Here is a 19,490-nt window from a genome sequence, read left to right on the forward strand (position 1 = left end):
TCCATTTTTCTCATGAAAACTTTTCGGAAAATTTTACGGACTGCGCACGCAAGTTGAGGAATGATAAATGGTTCTTTTCGAGGTCTTAGAACACAGAATTACTTATTAAATTTAAAGATGATATTTTGGGTCATCACACTCCCCCCTCCCCCTGGCCTTTGCGTTCGCGAGGCATTGCTCGCGTTCGTGATGAAGGAACGGCTGACTCCCCCTCCCCAATGTCTAACACTACACGTTCGCGATAGGCTTGTCGCGTTCGCGAAGGGTAACGCCCATATCGCTTCGCGTTCGCGACCAAGCCTTCGCGTTCACGAAGAAGAAATCCCTGCCTCATCAGTTTACTCTTCGCGTTTGCGAGAGCACCTTCGCGAACGCGAAGGACATGCCAGAACCCAGACTCTGCAGAAAAAACCAGATTTCCAAAGTCCAAAACATCCTGTGGCCTATCCGAAACTCACCCGAGCCCTCGGGGCTCCAAATCAAACATGCACACAAGTCTAAAAACATCATACGAACTTGCTCACGCGATTAAATCGCCAAAATAACACCTAGAACTACTAATTTAGCACCAAATCAAATGAAATTCTCAAGAACACTTTAAAATTCATATCTTCTCAACTAGACGTCCGAATCACGTCAAATCAACTATGTTTCTCACCAAATTTCACATACAAGTCTTAAATATCATAATGAACATGTACCGAGCTCCGGAACCAGAATACGGACCCGACACTAACAACGCCTAACATCAATTAATTCTTAAAAATAATTAATTTTCAGACTTTTAAGTTTCATCAAAAATTTATAACTTGAGCTAGGGACCTTCGAATTCGATTCCGGGCATACGCCCAGGTCCCATAATTCGATACGGACCCACTGGGACCGTCAAAACATGGATCCGGGACCATTTACCAAAATTGTTGACCGAAATAACCTAAAATCAACTTTTAAGGTAAAATTTTTTATTTTCATTAGTTTTCAACATAAAAGCTTTCCGGAAACCTGTCCGGACTGCGCACGCAAATCGAAGAGGGTAAAAATGAGATTTGTAAGGCTTAAGAGCTCTGATTCGAGTTCTAAGATATAAGATGATCTTTTGGGTCATCTCAAAACGACTGGCAGGGTCATTACAATACTATATATACACACTATACTATACTATACTATATAGACATCTTAATATAGCTAATGTTATATCGAATATAGCTTATATACTATACACATAGTATATATATTATACTATACTATATATACATCTATATATATATATATATATATATATATATATATATATATATATATACATCTTAATATAGCTAATGTTATATCGAATATAGCTTATATACTATACACTTAGTATATATACTATACTATACTATAATTTTAACAGGATCAAGTGGCGGGCGATAATCCGCACGGCCTTCTCAACTAAGCTAAAACAGAAATCACCGTCTGACCGGGAACTGGAATTGTTTCGCACCTCTGCTGACATTTATATGTCCACCGAGGTTTTCACCGGTTAAAGATTTCTATTTTAACATACTTGAGAATTCTTAATCTAGCTAATTTATTACCCTTATATTTAAAGACTGGCGGTAATCCGCACAATCAGTAAAGATATAAGAATTAAAATATACTTGAATTTTATATATAGTTTAATGACTGTATGGAAGGTTAAAAATATTTACTCAAGCAAGGGGTCTGTCTTAATATAATACATACTTTTATTGAGCCCATGTGTCTAGCAGTTCTAACCGTGAAAGAAGATGCCCTTTTTAACTCCTTTATCGGGCTGAGGTTCACGGCAAACTAGACGAAGCCACTAAGGCAAAGCCAATAAGAGCAGTGTTATATTAGACTGTACCAACCATCTTGACACCAAGTCAAAACTCTATATATAAAGTTCATTTATATTTAAATAGATGTCGTCTCTTTCATGGTTTATATAGGAGAGAAGTTAGATACTCAACATAGATATGAAGTCTCTTAGCCGGACATCGTCACGGCCAGAGAGGAGAGACTAGAAGGAAAACTAACTAAGAAAGAAATTAGTACCTTTTGGCCGGGATGCAAGGCCTGAAGATGAAGAACTGAAAACTTTATTTACTTTGTTCTTCTATTTACAAACTACAAACTCTTAATTGCACTTGAAGAGAGAGAGAGAATTCTAGAGAGAGAGGGTCTCGCTTCCTTTCTCTTCTGAATGAATGAAACGTATAAATAGAAAAGAAAAGAATCTATGAATAGTAAAAGTGGGTCCCGTGGGTCCCTGTTATAGTATTTTTACTATACAAAATAGTATTTCTACTGTTGATGAACAGTGTATCTACTATTTGAGTGGGGTCCGGCGGCTTCACTGTGCTGTGGGTCCGGCGGCTTCACTGTGCTTGTGGGGTCCAGCTATTTTACGGTGCTGGTATTTTGTCTGATTCTTTCATTTTGCGGAGAAATTCTTCCGCATTCTACAAATCTTCATCAGATAGTATTTTTTCTGATTCAAAGGGTTGAGAATCTTCAGCGATATCATCGTTGCTGGTTTCACTCTGCATAGAAGTGTCTGATTTCTCATATTGATTAATGGAACGAAGCAAATTTCTTTTGACTTCTTTCAAGTAGTTGTTAATCATTTCTTCTTTATCTCCTTCCTGAAAGGAGATCTTTCTGGCAATATGCCGTACTAAGCTGTCATCAATCACCTCTTTCTGAGGTTTGCTGGAATATTCTTGGATTTTTGTGTTGATGGAATCCAAGAGTTCTTGACCGTATAATGTCTTCGTTTTGGGATCCTTTTTCATTAGTTTATCCCAAAAATTATTGTAAAAGGTCTTGTATAAGCACGGGACTTGTTCTTCGGTGAATCCAACTTCTGGAGTCCATTTATGAATCCAAGGAATAGAGAATTCCAGAAAGAAATAAATCTGGTCAATTTTTTCAGGGTAACAGATATGATCTGTATGATATAAATCGTTTATAAAAGGGGAAATTTTTATCCATTCTTTGTATAACATGAGAAATGGATCAGGTAGAATTTTTACTGTCGGACCGTGGTATGACCACCAGTTTAGAAACCAATTAGGAATAGTCTCTGCAAATATCTTTGCACAAACTTTAATAAACCAAGTGTGTTTTGTCGATCATTATTGTAGTATAACACTTTATCAAATGCCAGTTTAGAAACCAATTAGGAATAGTCTCTGCAAATATATTTGCACATACTTTAATAAACCAAGTATGTTTTGTCGATCATTATTGTAGTATAACACTTTATCAAATGCCTGGATATAATCCCAATAGGTAAAACTCATTCGAGATTTGTTAAGGCTTATCTGCCTTTCTTTCATTGTGGATATACCCCAGTCTTCAACAGATATGATCTGTTTAATTATAATCTTCGAGAAGTTATAAACGTTCTCATCTGTGCTATAACCAAAAAAGTGCCGAAACTCTGCACTGCCAGTACTGGTGAGTATTGTTTCATAATAAGAGCGGATTTTGTATGACTCACCCGGATAATACAATCCATTTATCAAATACCTTTGGAATATCTTCCACGGCTCTTCTTTTATCTGAATATCAGAATTTTCTAAAAGAAATATCATTTCTTTTTTTGACACTTTCTCATATGACTTGATATCATCATTGTCATCTTTTGTAATGGAAGCAAAAGTATCACTTTGCTTAGCAAAAGTATCCTTTTGTTTTTGAGCAGTCAAATATGCCTGCAAGTGTGCGTATAACGAACTATCTTCTGGAATATCTTCCAGATGGACGGATGGTCCGATCGATGATTCTTCTCTGAGAGATATCCTCTCATTGGTTAAACTCTTTCTTCCCATTTGTATAACTGGGGAGTTTGATGTGGATCCGTATGACGATCCTGAAGGTGATGATCTTCCTCTGGACTGTGGGGATGATCTTCCCCAACCTCTACCTCTTCCCCTACCCCAGGGGGGTCCATCCTTTAAATATTCACGAGATAAGAAATCTGGCAGAGAATTATCAATTCCCTTTTTGTATTGTATTTCAAAATCAAAAGAGGCTAATTGAGCCTGCCATCTTGCAAATATCATTTTTGAGGTATCATGTTTAAAGTCTTTGTTAAACATATATTTAACAGATTGTGCGTCAGTTTTTATCAAAAACTTTTGATTGTATAAATCGTCTTGAAATTTTAAAATACATTTTACTATGGTTAACATTTCATGTGCCACAGTAGCGTATTTTCTCTGGGCTTTAGTCCATTTACCAGAATAGAATCTAATCAGATATTCATGCTTATTATTGGGATTTATTTGTTTCAAAATCCCTCCGTAACCAATATTAGACGCATCAGTCTCGATAATCTTTTTCCATGCAGGATTAGCAAGGGTCAAGTAAGGTAAAGATTTAATACGTTGCTTAATATTTTTAACCAAAGTAGTATGACTATCAGTCCAAGGGTTTTTATAATCCTTTTTTAGCCTATCATATAAGGGGGCTAAATCATGCGAAAAATCTTTATAAAAAGGCGATATATAATTTAAACTTCCCAAAAATCTTTGCAACTGAGTTCTATCAGTAATAACATCGGGAAATTTTGAAGCAAAATCGATCGATCTTTGAATAGGAGTAATCTTTCCTTGACAAATATAATGTCCCAAAAATCGAATGTTAGTTTGGAATAAACTCATTTTTTGTTTTGAGATAACCAAACCATTTTGTATAACAATTCTTTTAAAAATATCTAAATGCTTAATATGCATTTCAAGTATTTTGGAAAATACCAAAATGCCATTGATATAAACAATGATAAAGTCTAGATAGGGGTTGAAAATATCATTCATAATATTTTGGAATTCAGAAAGGGCATTCTTCAAACCAAAAGGCATAACATTCCATTCATATTGCCCAAATGGAACATTAAAAGCAGTTCTATAAGTATGTTCTTTAAATATTTGAATTTGCCAATATCCAGATTTTAAATCAAATTTTGAAAATATATTGGCATCATATAATCTTGACAATAAATCTCTTTTATTGGGAATAGGATACCTAACCCACTTCAAATATTTATTCAAGGGTTTATAATTAATTACCAATCTAGGAATACCACGTTCCTTTTCAGCTGCGTTATTAACATAAAAAGTTGTGCAAGACCAAGGAGATTTTGAGGGTTTTATCAAACCCTTTTGCAACAAATTATCAATCTCTTTTTTGCAGAATTCCACCAATTCCGCGTTCATCTGACAAGGTCGAGATTTAGTAGGAATATCATCCTCAGAGAAATTATCTTCATAAGGCAGAGTGACAATATGCTTTTTCTATTCCAAAAAGCACAGGGATGTTCTGCACAAATATCAATAGCAATATTTTCGGAAATCAATTTGATCTTTTCCTGTACTTTAGTAGAATTCAAAGTATCAAATATATTCATACTAAACAATTCTAACTGCAAAGAATCAATATGTTTCTGCTTCATATCAATTAAAGCATTAATATCTCTAGTTACTGGATCTGTAACAAAAGTATAACTTATCTCTTTATCCTTATAAGTAGTAGTAAAACCTTTCGAGTCTATGCTAGTAAAAGGATAAATGGCGTTAATAAACGGTGTTCCAAGTATAATAGGAGGGTATAACTGGTTTTTAACCAAGAAAAAGAAGTGAGGAATACAGACTTTATTCTGACAAATACCCATATTAGGTAATTTATACTTTATATCTAAAGCATGTCCGGATGCAGATATAACCATTTTTTAAAAATATTTCGTAGGTATTAAACCTTCTTGAATGCAGCTAATATCTGCTCCACTATCAATCATGGCAATGTTTGTAATAGAAAAACTATTATCAATGAGAATAGTACATTTGATATACCATTTATGAGCAGTAATAATTTGCATCATTCCTAAAAACATATCATGTTTAGGATCAAAACTAATAGGTTTTTCTTCAATATCATTTTCAGAAATACCGTTGTTTTTATCATTAGATTTCTCAGCTGGAGAATTAATTTTCTCAATCTGAGTAATCCTATTATCACAAATCATTTGATTTTGTTTAAGAGATTTGATCTCTCGTTTCAAGTTTACAACTTCAACCTTTAAATCATCAAAAGAAGAATCTCTTGCTGGAGTTGTATTTTTATTTAAAAGACGGTTATTAACCTCTAGCAAAGAATAAGGCAGGGAATATTCAAATTCTTTTTCAAAAGGTTTTGAAAAACTAGAACTTGAACTAGCAGCCAAATTAATAATTTTTTCACGAAGTTTTTCATCAGTAACTTCTTTTAAAAGTTCTATCACATTATCAGATGTAATAGTTTTCATGTTCAAATCTTGGAACTGAGATTGCAATTTATAAAATTCATCATCATCACAAGTGCATGTATTACCATTGCAAGTTGTACAAGTATTATCAACATTTTTATCACTATCAGATAAATCAAGTAAATCTACTTCAGCTTCAGAATCTGATCCAGAAGTGTATAACAAACCATAAACCTTATCACGTAACTCATCGTCTAGTCCTAAGGTTTTCAGCTTTTGAAGCTTACAATTCGGGGCTATACGGCCAAATTTACCACACTTGTAACACTTAATGTCAGCAAGATCTTGCTTAGACCTATTTTTGGTAAATCTAGTAGCCTTACGATAGGCTTTCTTGGCATCACGCTCTTCTTTGGATCTATATCTAGATCTTTTATTCTTATAAGGACTATCTAAGTTTGGGTATCTATGATACTTGTGTTTCTTCTTCTTATGAGTAGAAGTCTCGGGTAGACCGAACTGAGTACAAAAATCTCCTAACTGGGATTTTTCTTTAAGCTTATCTATCTTAAGCTGTCTGGATAACTTTAACTCATTGCACAAGTTTAATCCTTCTTGTGTGCATATTCCTATCAACTTACCATAAGTATAATTGTTGTACGGGATTTCACCAAAACTACCTCTTAGAGTCTTTCTAACTCTTTCAGCAAATAAGGAGGGAAGGGCATCTATAAACTTGGCTTTCCAATGGTCAAAGTTATTTTCGGGTAGTTCCATAACCCTACTCATAAAGGTATCTTTATACCATCTGAATTAACCTAAGGTCCTACATCTAAGACCATTAAGGAGAGTACGAACTGTCTCATGCTGGGTGGTAAATCTACCGTTGAAGTGTTCTAATACAGTAAGAATAAGAGTATAAACAGCATCTTCTCTATTTGCCACTGGGGCCATGCCTAAGTTATCAACTCCTTCGTCAGGGACTTTAGCATTAATAACCATTGCCCTTTCATCGACAGTCAAATAATTATCCCACCAGCCACGAAGTTGGCCAGTAAAACCTGCAACAATTATTTTGCAAATAGTTCTATATGTATTTTTCACACTTTTACAGATAGTCGCATACATAAGCATTCTATGCACAAGAATAGTCAATTGTCTATCAGTCAATCCATCAAGATTCCATTCGTAAATTTCGGAACCACTGTAAGACGTATTAGTCTGATTCCAATCACGTTCCTCTATTAAAACATCTTGAGGAGTAGGACGATTGTAATAATAAGTTTGCATTCTAGGTTTATCAGCAAACTTACTATTCTTTTTGGGATAACCTCTGAGTTTATTAAAATCTAACAAAACATCATTTTTATAATCAAAAGTAGTATCCAATTTATCAGCAAAATCTTTTGATAAATCAATAGGTTTGATATTCAAACCGGATAACTTTTTATCAAGAAGTTCTTCTAAATCATTTAAAGATTTAAATTTAAAATCCTGAATCTCAGGGGGTCTTTGAACATGAGTAAGAACAATTTGAGCTCCTGACTTGCTTCCTGAAGTAGAGGCAATATCAGTTATTTTCTTGCTAGTACTCATATCCTTTATCAAAACTGTTAAATCTTCAAGTTTTTTATCAAGAAAACTGATTTGTTCTCCCAAAACTTTAACATATAAGCTCAAATAATTATTTTGAGAAATTAATTTATTAATTACTGCGATGCTGACTGCAGCAACATCTTCATCAATAAATTTTTGAAATGCAGTAAAAGTAATACCTGTATTATTACGTAAAACAAAAGGTGCTTGAGGAGGGTAAATGGCTTTAGTAATATTGCCACTCCCGTCTTTAGGTGTTATTTTGGCAATTTGATCATACGAGCAAGTTCATATGATGTTGTTAGACTTGTGCGCATGTTTGGTTTGGAGCCCCGGGGGCTCGGGTGAGTTTCGGATAGGCTACGGGGTGATTTGCACTTAGAAAATTTGAGATTTTTGCTGCAGCAGCTGTTCTGGTGTGCCCTTCTTCGCGTTCGCATAGGTAGTGTCGCGAACGCGAAAGGTAAAATGGGGGCAGGGGAATTTTCTTCTTCGCGAATGTGAAGCATTGGGGGTGGAACACTTCGCGAACGCGATCAGTCTCCCGCAAACGCGATAGTTTAAGGGACCTGGGGGAGGGGAGTCATGTTTTTCTACGCAAACGCGTCCATTGGGTCGCGAACGCAAAGGCTTGGGGGGATCTTCCTTATGCGAACACGAAGTCCTTAGGCCGCTGTGCATCGCGATCGCGACAGGCCTCTCGCGAACGTGATGAAGGCATGTCCAGTGTTTTAAAACAGACTTCAAAGACGGGATTTGCTCAAAATTTCACATTTTCTTCACTTGAACTCAACCTTGGGCGATTTTTGAAGTGGGAATTCAACACCAAATCATAGGTTCGTGTTCGTAAACTAATTATTTTCAATTTCCATCAACATCCACTAGATTTCTAGGCCTAAATCTTGTTCTTTAAGGGTAGAAATTGGGGATTTTAGGAGAATTGGGGGTTTTGTAAATTTAGGGATTTAGACCTCGATTTGGGGTCAGATTCCGGAACTAATGACATATTCGGGCTCAGGGATGAATGGGTAAACGGAGTTTGGTCTGAACCTCGAGTTTGGACCAAGCAGGCCCGGGGTCGGTTTTTGACTTTTTTTGAGAAAATTTGGGAAATCTGTAATTATTCATTAAAGTTGATTCCTTTAGTGATAATTGATGGTATTAAGCTATTTGTGACTAGATACGAGTGAGTTGGAGGTGAATTCTAAGGGCAAAGCGAAGTGAGTGACCTACGTGGCCTGGGAATTGAGGTAAGTGTCGTGTCTAACTTTAGCTTGAGGGAATAGGTATTATGTGTTTATTTGCTATGTGTTTGGTTGTTAAATACGATGTATAGGTGAGGTGACAAAGATCTATGCGTCATTGTCGAGTCATAGCATGCGAGTGAAATTCTACTCTTGTCTATTTTGTAGCCTTAAATTCTACTATCCATGCTAAGCGGGTTATTTGAAATGTTGGGTGACTTATATCTGGTTTCACTGAGATTTGGTAACTTTCGAATATTGATTCAAGGTTGAGGTTTCATTGTGCTATTGATTATGGGTAAAATACTGGTTTCTTTGTGATACTCCTATCCATCCGTTGTTATTAATTCTATGATTTGCGAGGAGGAGTGTAAAGCACGAAGGGTGATGCCGTGCATGCATTATTTATATTGTGAGAAAGAGTGTAAAGCATGAAGGGTGATGCCGTGTATATTATGAGAGGTGTAATGCACGAAGGGTGATGCCGTGTTGTTCTATTTATTTATTTGGTGAGGTTGAGAGTAAAAGCACGAAGGGTGATGCCGTGTTGTTCTATTTATTTATTTGGTGAGGTTAAGAGTAAAAGCACGAAGGGTGATGACGTGCCGTTCTATTTATTTATTTATTTATTTTGTGAGGTTGAGAGTAAAAGCACGAAGGGTGATGCCGTGCAGTTTTCCTTTGCTGTTTTATTTGCTCAATTTGTTTAAGGATTTTCGGTTTAATTCTGTCTTCTCATTATTCTCACTCATTATATTGTATTCCCCCACTATATGTCCCCTTCCCATTATTTTTGCGTTATTTCTTTATTTACTGTTGTTGCCACTAGCATGATTATACTGTTCAGGTTATATGTGGGTGTCCTATCCTAGCCTCGTCACTACTTCGCCGAGGTTAGGCTCGACACTTACCAGTATATGGGGTTGGTTGTACTGATTCCACACTCTGCACTTTCTGTGCAGATTTGGTACCGGCTCAGGTTGATCAAGATTTTGCAATTGGTCCTCTGTCCGGAGACTCAAGGTAGATCTGTCGGCGTTCACAGACCTTGAAGTCCCCGTCTATCTTTTATGTCCTACTGTTTTCTTTCATTCAGACAGTTGTATTTCTTTTAGACTATTACTTGTAGTAAATTCTAGAATGCTCGTGAATTGTGACTCCAGATCCGAGTGGTAGTAATTAATACAGTTTTATAATATTTTGCACTTATTATATTTCATCTTAGTTAATTATTGTTATTTACCGAATGGAAATCAGGAATTGGTTTAATGATTCTCTAATGTTGGCTTGCCTAGCAAGTGAAATGTTAGGCGCCATCACGGTCCCGTCGGTGGAAAATTTTGGGTCGTGATAGTTAGTATCAGAGATCTTGGTTGCCTAGGTCTCACGATTCACGAGCAAGCGTAGTAGAGTCCGGAGGATCGGTATAGAGACGTCTGTGCTTATCTTCCAGAGGCTATGAGGTTTAGAAACAAGTTTCACTTCTATTCTTCTGTGTCATGCGATTTTGCTTTCTCAATACTGATTGAACTCTTCCACTCTTATTCTCTCATAGATGGCGAGAACACGTACCGCTTTCTCAGCAGAGCAGCAGCCAGAGCCTCTAGTGACAGCTCTTACGCGGGGCAGAGGTCGAGGCCGAGGCCGTGCCAGAGGCGGAGGCAGGGGCAGGGCTCAGCCTAGAGCCCAAGCACAGCCCCAGCAGTGGAGCCTCAGATAGAGCTTGACGAGGAGGTTCCAGCCCAGACTATTCCTACCGGACCAGCTCAGGTTCCGGAGGGGTTCGTTGCCACCCCAGTACTTCAGGACGCTTTGGTCCGTTTGGTGGGCCTTATGGAGAGTGTGGCCCAAACTGGCGCATTTCCCATGGCACTAGCAGTCTCTGAGGCTGGAGGAGGAGCCTAGACTATCACCACTCCCTCTCCAGAGCAGATAGCTCCCTAGTACTAGGCTCCCGCAGCTCAGCTAGTTGGATTAGTTCAGCTGGTTATTGCGGCACAGGTTAGAGATAGGCCAGCTAAGTCTTCTGAGACTTTATGGAGATTGGACAGGTTTATCAAGATCATATATGTTCACTTCAGTGGTTCTCCTTCAGAGGATCCCCAGGAGTATCTTGACAGCTGTCACGAGGTCCTACGAAACATGGGTATAGTGGAGACCAATGGGGTCGATTTTGCTGCATTTCAGATGACTGGTTCCGTCAAGAAATGGTGGAGAGATTACTTGTTGACTAGACCAGCTGGGTCGCTGCTCTTACTTGGGACCAGTTCTCTTAGCTCTTCATAGAAAAGTTTCTGCCTATCATATTGAGAGAGGAGCGTCGCCGTCAGTTTGAGCATCTCCAGCAAGGCAGTATAACTATTACTCATTATGAGACCCATTTTGTGGATTTGGCCCGTCATGCTATTCTTTTGCTTCCCACTAAGAGAGAGAGAGGGTGAGGAGGTTTATTAATGGACTTGCTCAGCCTATCAGATTGCAGATGGCTAAGAAAACTGGGAGTGAGATTTCTTTTCAGTCGGCTGCTAATGTTGCCAGACGAGTCGAAATGGTTCTTACTCAGGGAAGTCAGGAGTATGACAAGAGACCTCGTCATTCCGGTGAGTTCAGCAGTGCCTCGTCTAGAGGCAGGAGTACTTTTGGTAGAGGCCATCCTCCCAGGCCGTTTCATTCAGCGCTCCAGGCATCCCAAGGTGCCTCAGGTGGTCGTGGCCCTCAAATGCATTATTCCGTCTAGCTAGCCTACAGTGCACCACCAGCTCCTATTAGTGCACCTCCACTCCAGAGTTATCAGGTGGTTATTCAAGTCGACAGGGTCAGTTTCAGGGTCAGCAGTCACAGCAGCCGAGGTTATGTTATACTTGTTGTGATCCAAGGCACATTGCTAGATTTTGCCCTCGGGCAACGGGCAGCTCACAACATCAGAGTTCTTGTGCCATGGTTCCAACACCAGTTGCTGCACCACCTGCTCAGCCAGCCAGAGGCAGGGGTCAGGCAGCCAGAGGTAGAGGCCATACTGATAGAGGTGGAGGTCAGGCCGTTAGAGGTAGAGACCAGCCAGTTAGAGGCCGTCCCAGGGACGTAGTTCAAGGTGGTGGGGCCCAGCCCCGATGTTATGCTTTCCTAGCTAAGCCTGAGGCTGAGTCATCTGACGCTGTTATCACAAGTACTGTTTCAGTTTGTAGTAGAGATGCTTCAGTTCTATTTGATCAGGGATCTACTTACTCTTACGTGTCATCCTATTTTGCTTCCTATTTGGTTGTGCCCCGTGATTCTTTGAGTGCTTATGTGTATGTGTCCACACCAGTGGGAGATGCTATTGTTGTAGATCGTGTTTATCGTTCGTGTATGGTCACCATTGGGAGTCTTGAGACTCGTGTAGATCTTCTACTTCTCGACATGGTTGATTGTGATGTCATACTAGGTATGGATTGGCTGTCACCTTATCATGCTATATTAGATTGTCACGCCAAGACGGTGACCATAGCCTTGTAGGGGTTGCCTCGATTAAAGTGGAGAGGGAATCTTGGCCATTCTGCCAGCAGGGTTATCTCTTATATGAAGTCCCGGCATATAGTCGAGAAGGGGTGTCTAGCTTATTTAGCTTATGTCCGCACTTTTAGTGCGGAGGTTCCTTCCATGGATTCAGTGTCGGTTATTCATGAGTTTCCAGAGGTGTTTCCTGTAGACTTGCCGGGGATGCCACCCGACAGGGATATTGATTTCTGCATTGATTTGGCTCCGAGCACTCGGCCCATTTCCATTCTGCCATACCGCACGGCCGCGTCAGAGTTGAAAGAATTGAAGGAGCAGTTGCAAGATTTACTTGATAAGGTCTTCATTAGACCTAGTGTCTCGCCCTGGGGTGCACCTGTATTGTTTGTGAAGAAGAAGGATGGATCGATGAGGATGTGTATAGATTATCAGTAGTTGAACAAAGTCACTATCAAAAACAAGTATCCATTGCCGAGGATTGATGATTTATTTGATCAGCTTCAGGGTGCCCAAGTGTTTTCAAATATTGATTTAAGATCTGGCTACCATCAGTTGAGGATTAGGGCATCTGATGTTCCTAAGACAGATTTTTAGACTCGGTATGGGCATTATAAGTTTCTAGTGATGTCATTTGGGCTGACAAATGCCCCAGCATCATTCATGGATTTGATGAACCGGGTGTTCAAACCCTACTTGGATTCCTTTGTGGTTGTATTTATTGATGATATCTTGATCTACTCCCACAGTCGAGAGGAGCATGAGAAGCACCTTTGGATCGTTCTTCAGACTCTGAGAGACACCCAGTTATATGCTAAGTTCTCAAAATGCGAGTTTTGGTTGAGTTCAGTTGCTTTCTTGGGTCACGTTGTATCAGCAAAGGGTATTCAGGTGGATCCTAAGAAGATTGAGGCAGTTCACAACTGGCCTAGACCCACATCAGCTACAGAGATCCGTAGTTTCCTGGGTTTGGCGGGCTATTACAGTCGATTTGTGGATGGGTTTTCATCCGTAGCAGCCTCGTTGACCAGATTGACCCAGAAGGGTTCCCCGTTCAGGTGGTCAGACGAGTGTGAAGCAAGCTTTCAAAAGCTCAAGACAGCTTTGACTACGGCACCGGTATTGGTGTTACCCACAGGTTCAGGATCTTATACAGTATATTGTGACGCATCTCGTATTGGTCTTGGTGCGGTATTGATGCAGGGTGGCAAGGTCTTTGCATATGCTTCGCGGCAGCTGAAGGTTCACGAGAAGAATTACCATGTTCATGATCTAGAGCTGGCAGCCATTGTTTACGCGCTGAAGATTTGGAGGCACTATCTTTATGGCGTGCCATGTGAGGTGTTCACTGATCATCGGAGCTTGCAGTATTTGTTCAAGCAAAAGGAATTCAATTTGAGGCAGAGAAGGTGGTTGGAGTTATTGAAAGACTATGATATCACCATATTGTATCATCTTGGGAAGGCCAATGTGGTGGCCGATGCTTTGAGTAGAAAGTCAGTCAGTATGGGTAGCTTTGCATATATTCCAGTCGGTGAGAGACCACTTGCATTGGATGTTCAGGCCTTGGCCAACCAGTTCGTGAGGTTGGATGTTTCTGAGCCCAGCCGTGTTCTAGCTTGTACAGTTGCTCGGTCTTCTTTGTTTGAGCGCATCAGAGATCTGTAAGATGATGATCCTCATTTACTTGTCCTTAGAGACACAATGCGGCATGGTGGTGCCAAGCAGGTTACTGTTGGAGATGACGGAGTTTTGAGGATGCATGGTCGTATTTGTGTGCCTAATGTGGATGGGCTTTGTGAGTTGATCCTTGAGGAGGCCCATAGTTCTCGGTATTCTATTCACCCGGGCGCTGCCAATATGTACCAGGACCTGCGGCAGCATTATTGGTGGAGGAGGATGAAGAAAGACATAGTTTCCTATGTAGCTCGGTGCCTAAATTGCCAGCAGGTAAAGTGTGAGCTTCAGAGACCTGGTGGTTTACTTCAGAGGTTAGAGATTCCTGAGTGGAAGTGGGAGCGTATCACTATGGATTTTGTTTTTGGACTCCCATGGACTCAGAGGAAGTTCGATGCAGTTTGGGTCATTGTGGACAGGCTGACTAAGTCAGCGCATTTCATTCCTGTGGCGGTTACCTATTCCTAGGAGCGCTTGGCAAAGATTTACATCCGAGAGATCGTCCGTCTTCACGGTGTGCCCGTGTCTATTATATCTGACCGAGGTAAATAGTTTACCTCACACTTCTGGAGGGCAGTACAGCGTGAGTTTTGTATGCGGTTTGAGCTGAGCACCGCATTCCATCCTCAGATGGACGGGCAATCAGAGCGCACTATTCAGATATTGGAGGATATGCTTCGCGCTTGTGTTGTAGACTTTGGAGGTTCTTGGGGTCAATTTTTTCCACTTGCGGAGTTTGCTTATAATAATAGTTACTAGTAGAGCATTCAGATAGCTCCATATGAGGCATTATACGGAAGGCGAGGCCGTTCGCCAGTTGGGTGGTTCGAGTCGGAAGAGGCTCGGTTGTTGGGCACAGACTTAGTAGAGGATGCCTTGGATAAGGTCAAGATTATTCAGGATCGACTTCACATAGCTCAGTCCAGGCAGAAGAGTTATGCCGACCGTAGAGTTCGTGATGTTGCATTCATGGTCGGAGAGAGAGTGTTACTTCGGGTATCACCCATGAAGGGTGTAATGAGGTTCTAAAAGAAGGGCAAGTTGAGCCCTGGGTATATCAGACCTTTTGAGATTTTGGAGAGAGTGGGAGAGTTGGCTTATAGGCTTGCGTTGCCACCTAGTTTAGCAGTTATTTATCCAGTATTCCATGTGTCCATGCTTCGAAAATATCACAGTGATCCGTCCCATGTGTTAGATTTCAACTCTGTCCAGTTGGATAAGGATTTGACTCACGAGAAGGAGCCGGTGACAAATCTAGCCCTACAAGTTCGCCAGTTGAGATCAAAGAGTTACCCTTCAGTTCGAGTGTAGTGGAGATGTCAGCCTATTGAGACAGCTACTTGGGAGTCCAAGTCCGATATGCGGAGTAGATATCCCCACCTTTTCACCAGCCCAGGTACTTTTCTATGTCCGTTCGAGGACGAACCGTTATTTTAGAGGTGGAGAATGTGATGATCCAAAAGGTCATCTTATGTTTTAGACCTCGAATCTGCGCTCTTAAGCCTTAAAAATATTATATTTATCCTTCTCGATTTGTGTGTGCAGTCCAGGCATGTTTCCGGAAAGCTTTATGTTGAAAATTAATGAAAACAAGAATTTATGCCTTAAAAGTTGATTTTATATGACTTCGGTCAATATTTTTGGTAAGCGGGACCGGATCCGTGTTTTGACGGTGCCGGTGGGTCCGTATCAAATTATTGGACTTGGGCGTATGCCCGGAATCGAATTCCGAGGTCCATAGCCCGAGAAATGAATTTTTGACTAAAATTGAATTTCAAAAAATTAATGGTTTTAAAGTATATGCTTAATGCTTGATTTTGATGGTATCGGGCCCGTATTTTGGTTTCGGTGCCCAGTACAGGTCTGTTATAATATCTGAACTATGTCTGTGAAATTTGGTGAGAAAACGGAGATTAAATGACATGAATGGGACCTTCGGTTGAGAAAATAGTAACTTTAAGTGTTCTTGAGAATTTCTTTGATTTTGATACTAAATCTGTAGTTTTAGGTGTTATTTTGGCGATTTGATCGCACGAGCAAGTCCTTATGATGTTGTTAGACTTGTGCACATGTTTGGTTTGGAGACCCGAGGGCTCGGGTGAGTTTCGGATAGGCTACGGGGTGATTTGCACTTAGAAAATCTAAGATTTTTGCTGCAGCAGCTGTTCTGGTGTGCCCTTCTTCGCGTTCGCGTAGGTAGTGTCGCGAACGCGAAAGGTAAAACGGGGGCAGGGGAAATTTCTTCTTCGCGAACACCAAGGACTGGTCACGAACGTGAAGCATTGGGGGTGGTACCTTTCGCGAACGCGATCAGTCTCCCGCGAAAGCGATAGTTTAAGGGACCTGGGGAGGGAAGTCATGTTTTTCTACGCGAACGCGTCCATTGGGTCGCGAACACGAAGGCTTGGGGGGAGCTTCCTTACACAAACGCGTAGAAAGACTCACAAACACGAAGGCCTTAGGCCGTTGAGCATCGCGATAGGCCTCTCGCGAATGCGATGAAGGCCTGTCCAGTGTTTTAAAACAGACTTCAAAGACGGGATTTGCTCAAAATTTTACATTTTCTTCACTTGAACTCAACCTTGGGTGATTTTTGAAGTGGGAATTCAACACCAAATCATAGGTTCGTGTTCTTAAACTCATTCCTTTCAATTTGCATCAATACACAATAGATTTCTAGGCCTAAAGCTTGTTCTTTAAGGGTAGAAATTAGGGGGTTTAGGAGAATTGGGGGTTTTGTAAATTTGGGGATTTAGACCTCGATTTTGGGTCAGATTCTGGAACTAATGACATATTCGGGCTTGGGGGTGAATGGGTAAACGTTGTTTGGTCTGAACCTCGAGTTTGGACCAAGCGGGCCCAGGGTCGGTTTTTGACCTTTTTTGAGAAAATTTAGGAAATCTATAATTATTCATTAAAGTTGATTCATGTAACGATAATTGATGGTATTAAGCTATTTGTAACTAGATACGAGTGAGTTGGAGGTTAATTCTAAGGGAAAAGCAGTACTTGAGCAGTGAGTGGCCTGGAATCGAGATAAGTGTCGTGTCTAACTTTGGCTTGAGGGAATAGGTATTATGTGTTTATTTGCTACATGTTTGGTTGTTAAATACGATGTATAGGTAAGGTGACGAGCATCTATGCGTCATTATCGAGTCATAGCATGCGAGTGTAATTCTATTCTTGTCAAATTTGTAGCCTTAAATTATACTATCCATGCTTAGTTGGTTATTTGAAATGTTGGGTGACTTATATCTGGTTTCACTGAATTTTGGTAATTTTCGAATATTGATTCAAGGTTGAGGTTAGATTGTGCTATTGATTATGGGTAAAATATTGGTTTCTTTGTGATACTCATATCCATCCGTTGTTATTGATTCTGCGATTTGTGAGGAGAAGTGTAAAGCACGAAGGGTGATGTCGTGCATGCATTATTTATATTGTGAGGAAGAGTGTAAAGCATGAAGGGTGATGCCGTGTATATTATGAGAGGTTTAATGCACGAAGGGTGATGTTGTGTTGTTCTATTTATTTATTTGGTGAGGTTGAGAGTAAAAGCACGAAGGGTGATGCCATGCCGTTCTATTTATTTATTTGGTGAGGTTGAGAGTAAAAGCACGAAGGATGTTGTCGTGTCGTTCTATTTATTTATTTATTTGGTGAGGTTGAGAGTAAAAGCACAAAGGGTGATGCCGTGCAGTTTTCCTTTGCTGTTTTATTTGCTCAATTTGTTTAAGGATTTCGGTTTAATTCTATCTTTCCATTATTCTCACTCTTTATATTGTATTCCCCCACTGTATGTCCCCTTCCCATTATTTCTGCATTATTTCTTTATTTACTGTTGTTGCCACTAGCATAATTATATTGTTCAGGTTATATGTGGGTGTCTTGTACTAGCCTCGTCACTACTTCGCTGAGGTTAGGCTTGACACTTACCAGTACATGGGGTCGGTTGTACTGATGCCGCACTCTGCACTTTCTGTGCAGATTTGGTACCGGCTCAGGTTGATCGAGATTTTGCTAGTGGTCCGCTGTCCGGAGACTCAAGGTAGATCTGTCGGCGTTCACAGACCTTGAAGTCCCCGTCTATCTTTTATGTCCTACTTTTTCTTTCATTCAGACAATTATATTTCTTTCAATTTATTACTTGTAGTAAATTCTAGAATGCTCGTGAATTGTGACTCTAGATTCGGGTGGTAGTAATTAATACAGTTTTATAATATTTTACACTTATTATATTTTATCATAGTTAATTATTGTTATTTACTTAATGGAAATCAGGAATTGGTTTAATGATTCTCTAATGTTGGCTTGCCTAGCAAGTGAAATGTTAGGCACCATCACTGTCCCGTCGGTAGGAAATTTCGTGTCGTGACACCTAACCCAACCCGCTAGGTAAGCCAACTTTCAATTATCCAATTCCAATAACAATTATTAAAGCAATTTAAGTGAATATAAATCTTAATCCCATACATCCCCCAAGAACTGGTAGTACAAATCATGAGCTTCTAAGAATAGAGTATACAAAGCGGAAATGAAATAATTACATAGTCTTTTTCAATAATAAATAAACAAAGCTTTTATAAATCTAAGGCTACCATGAACAAGAGACAGCCACAACAGGAATGCAGGTACATCTTCAAATCCCGTAACCATCGAGCACAGCAACAAAAGCAGCCAACATCTGCACGCAATGTGCAGAAGTGTAGCATCAGTACAACCGATACCATGTACTGAGTAAGTAACAAACCTAGCCTTAGGTTGAAAGTAGTGATGAGCTTGTACCAAGGTCAGAGTCCAACTTCCATAACCAACAATAGTTCATAACAATATTAAACAAGTAATACCAGAAGTAACTCAAAGAATACATGCTCAGCTAAATCATGACTTCTGAAAATAGTTCTGTCTTTCAAGTACATCAATGAAAACCCAAATTGTTTACCGAAATTACCAAAAATATGAATAAGTTTGAAAACAGTAATTCTTTCCAAAATCCTTTCAATAATAAATAAAATGTCTCCTTTTATTTCCAGATAACCAGTGTAAAACAAATGCATCATTATGCCCATCTGTCAACATGTGTGAGAAATCATGAATAATGTGATACCGTACAGCATGAGAAAAACATATCTCTATGCATGTATGTCATGTGTGAATATCAATGCAATGTATCTCAGAGATTGTACTCATGTACTCACACTCTCAGAGTACTCAATCTCACAGTCTCACATTCT

General features: G+C 39.7%; 1 pseudogene; it reads right to left on the minus strand.

Moving 5' to 3' along the window:
* Positions 1-2,462: 2,462 nt before the first annotated feature.
* LOC107810936 (uncharacterized) lies at positions 2,463-7,843 on the minus strand (annotated as a pseudogene).
* Positions 7,844-19,490: the final 11,647 nt, after the last annotated feature.

This window comes from Nicotiana tabacum, chromosome 4 (genome assembly GCF_000715075.1).
Source record: "Nicotiana tabacum cultivar K326 chromosome 4, ASM71507v2, whole genome shotgun sequence".
Classification (NCBI taxonomy): Eukaryota; Viridiplantae; Streptophyta; class Magnoliopsida; order Solanales; family Solanaceae; genus Nicotiana; species Nicotiana tabacum.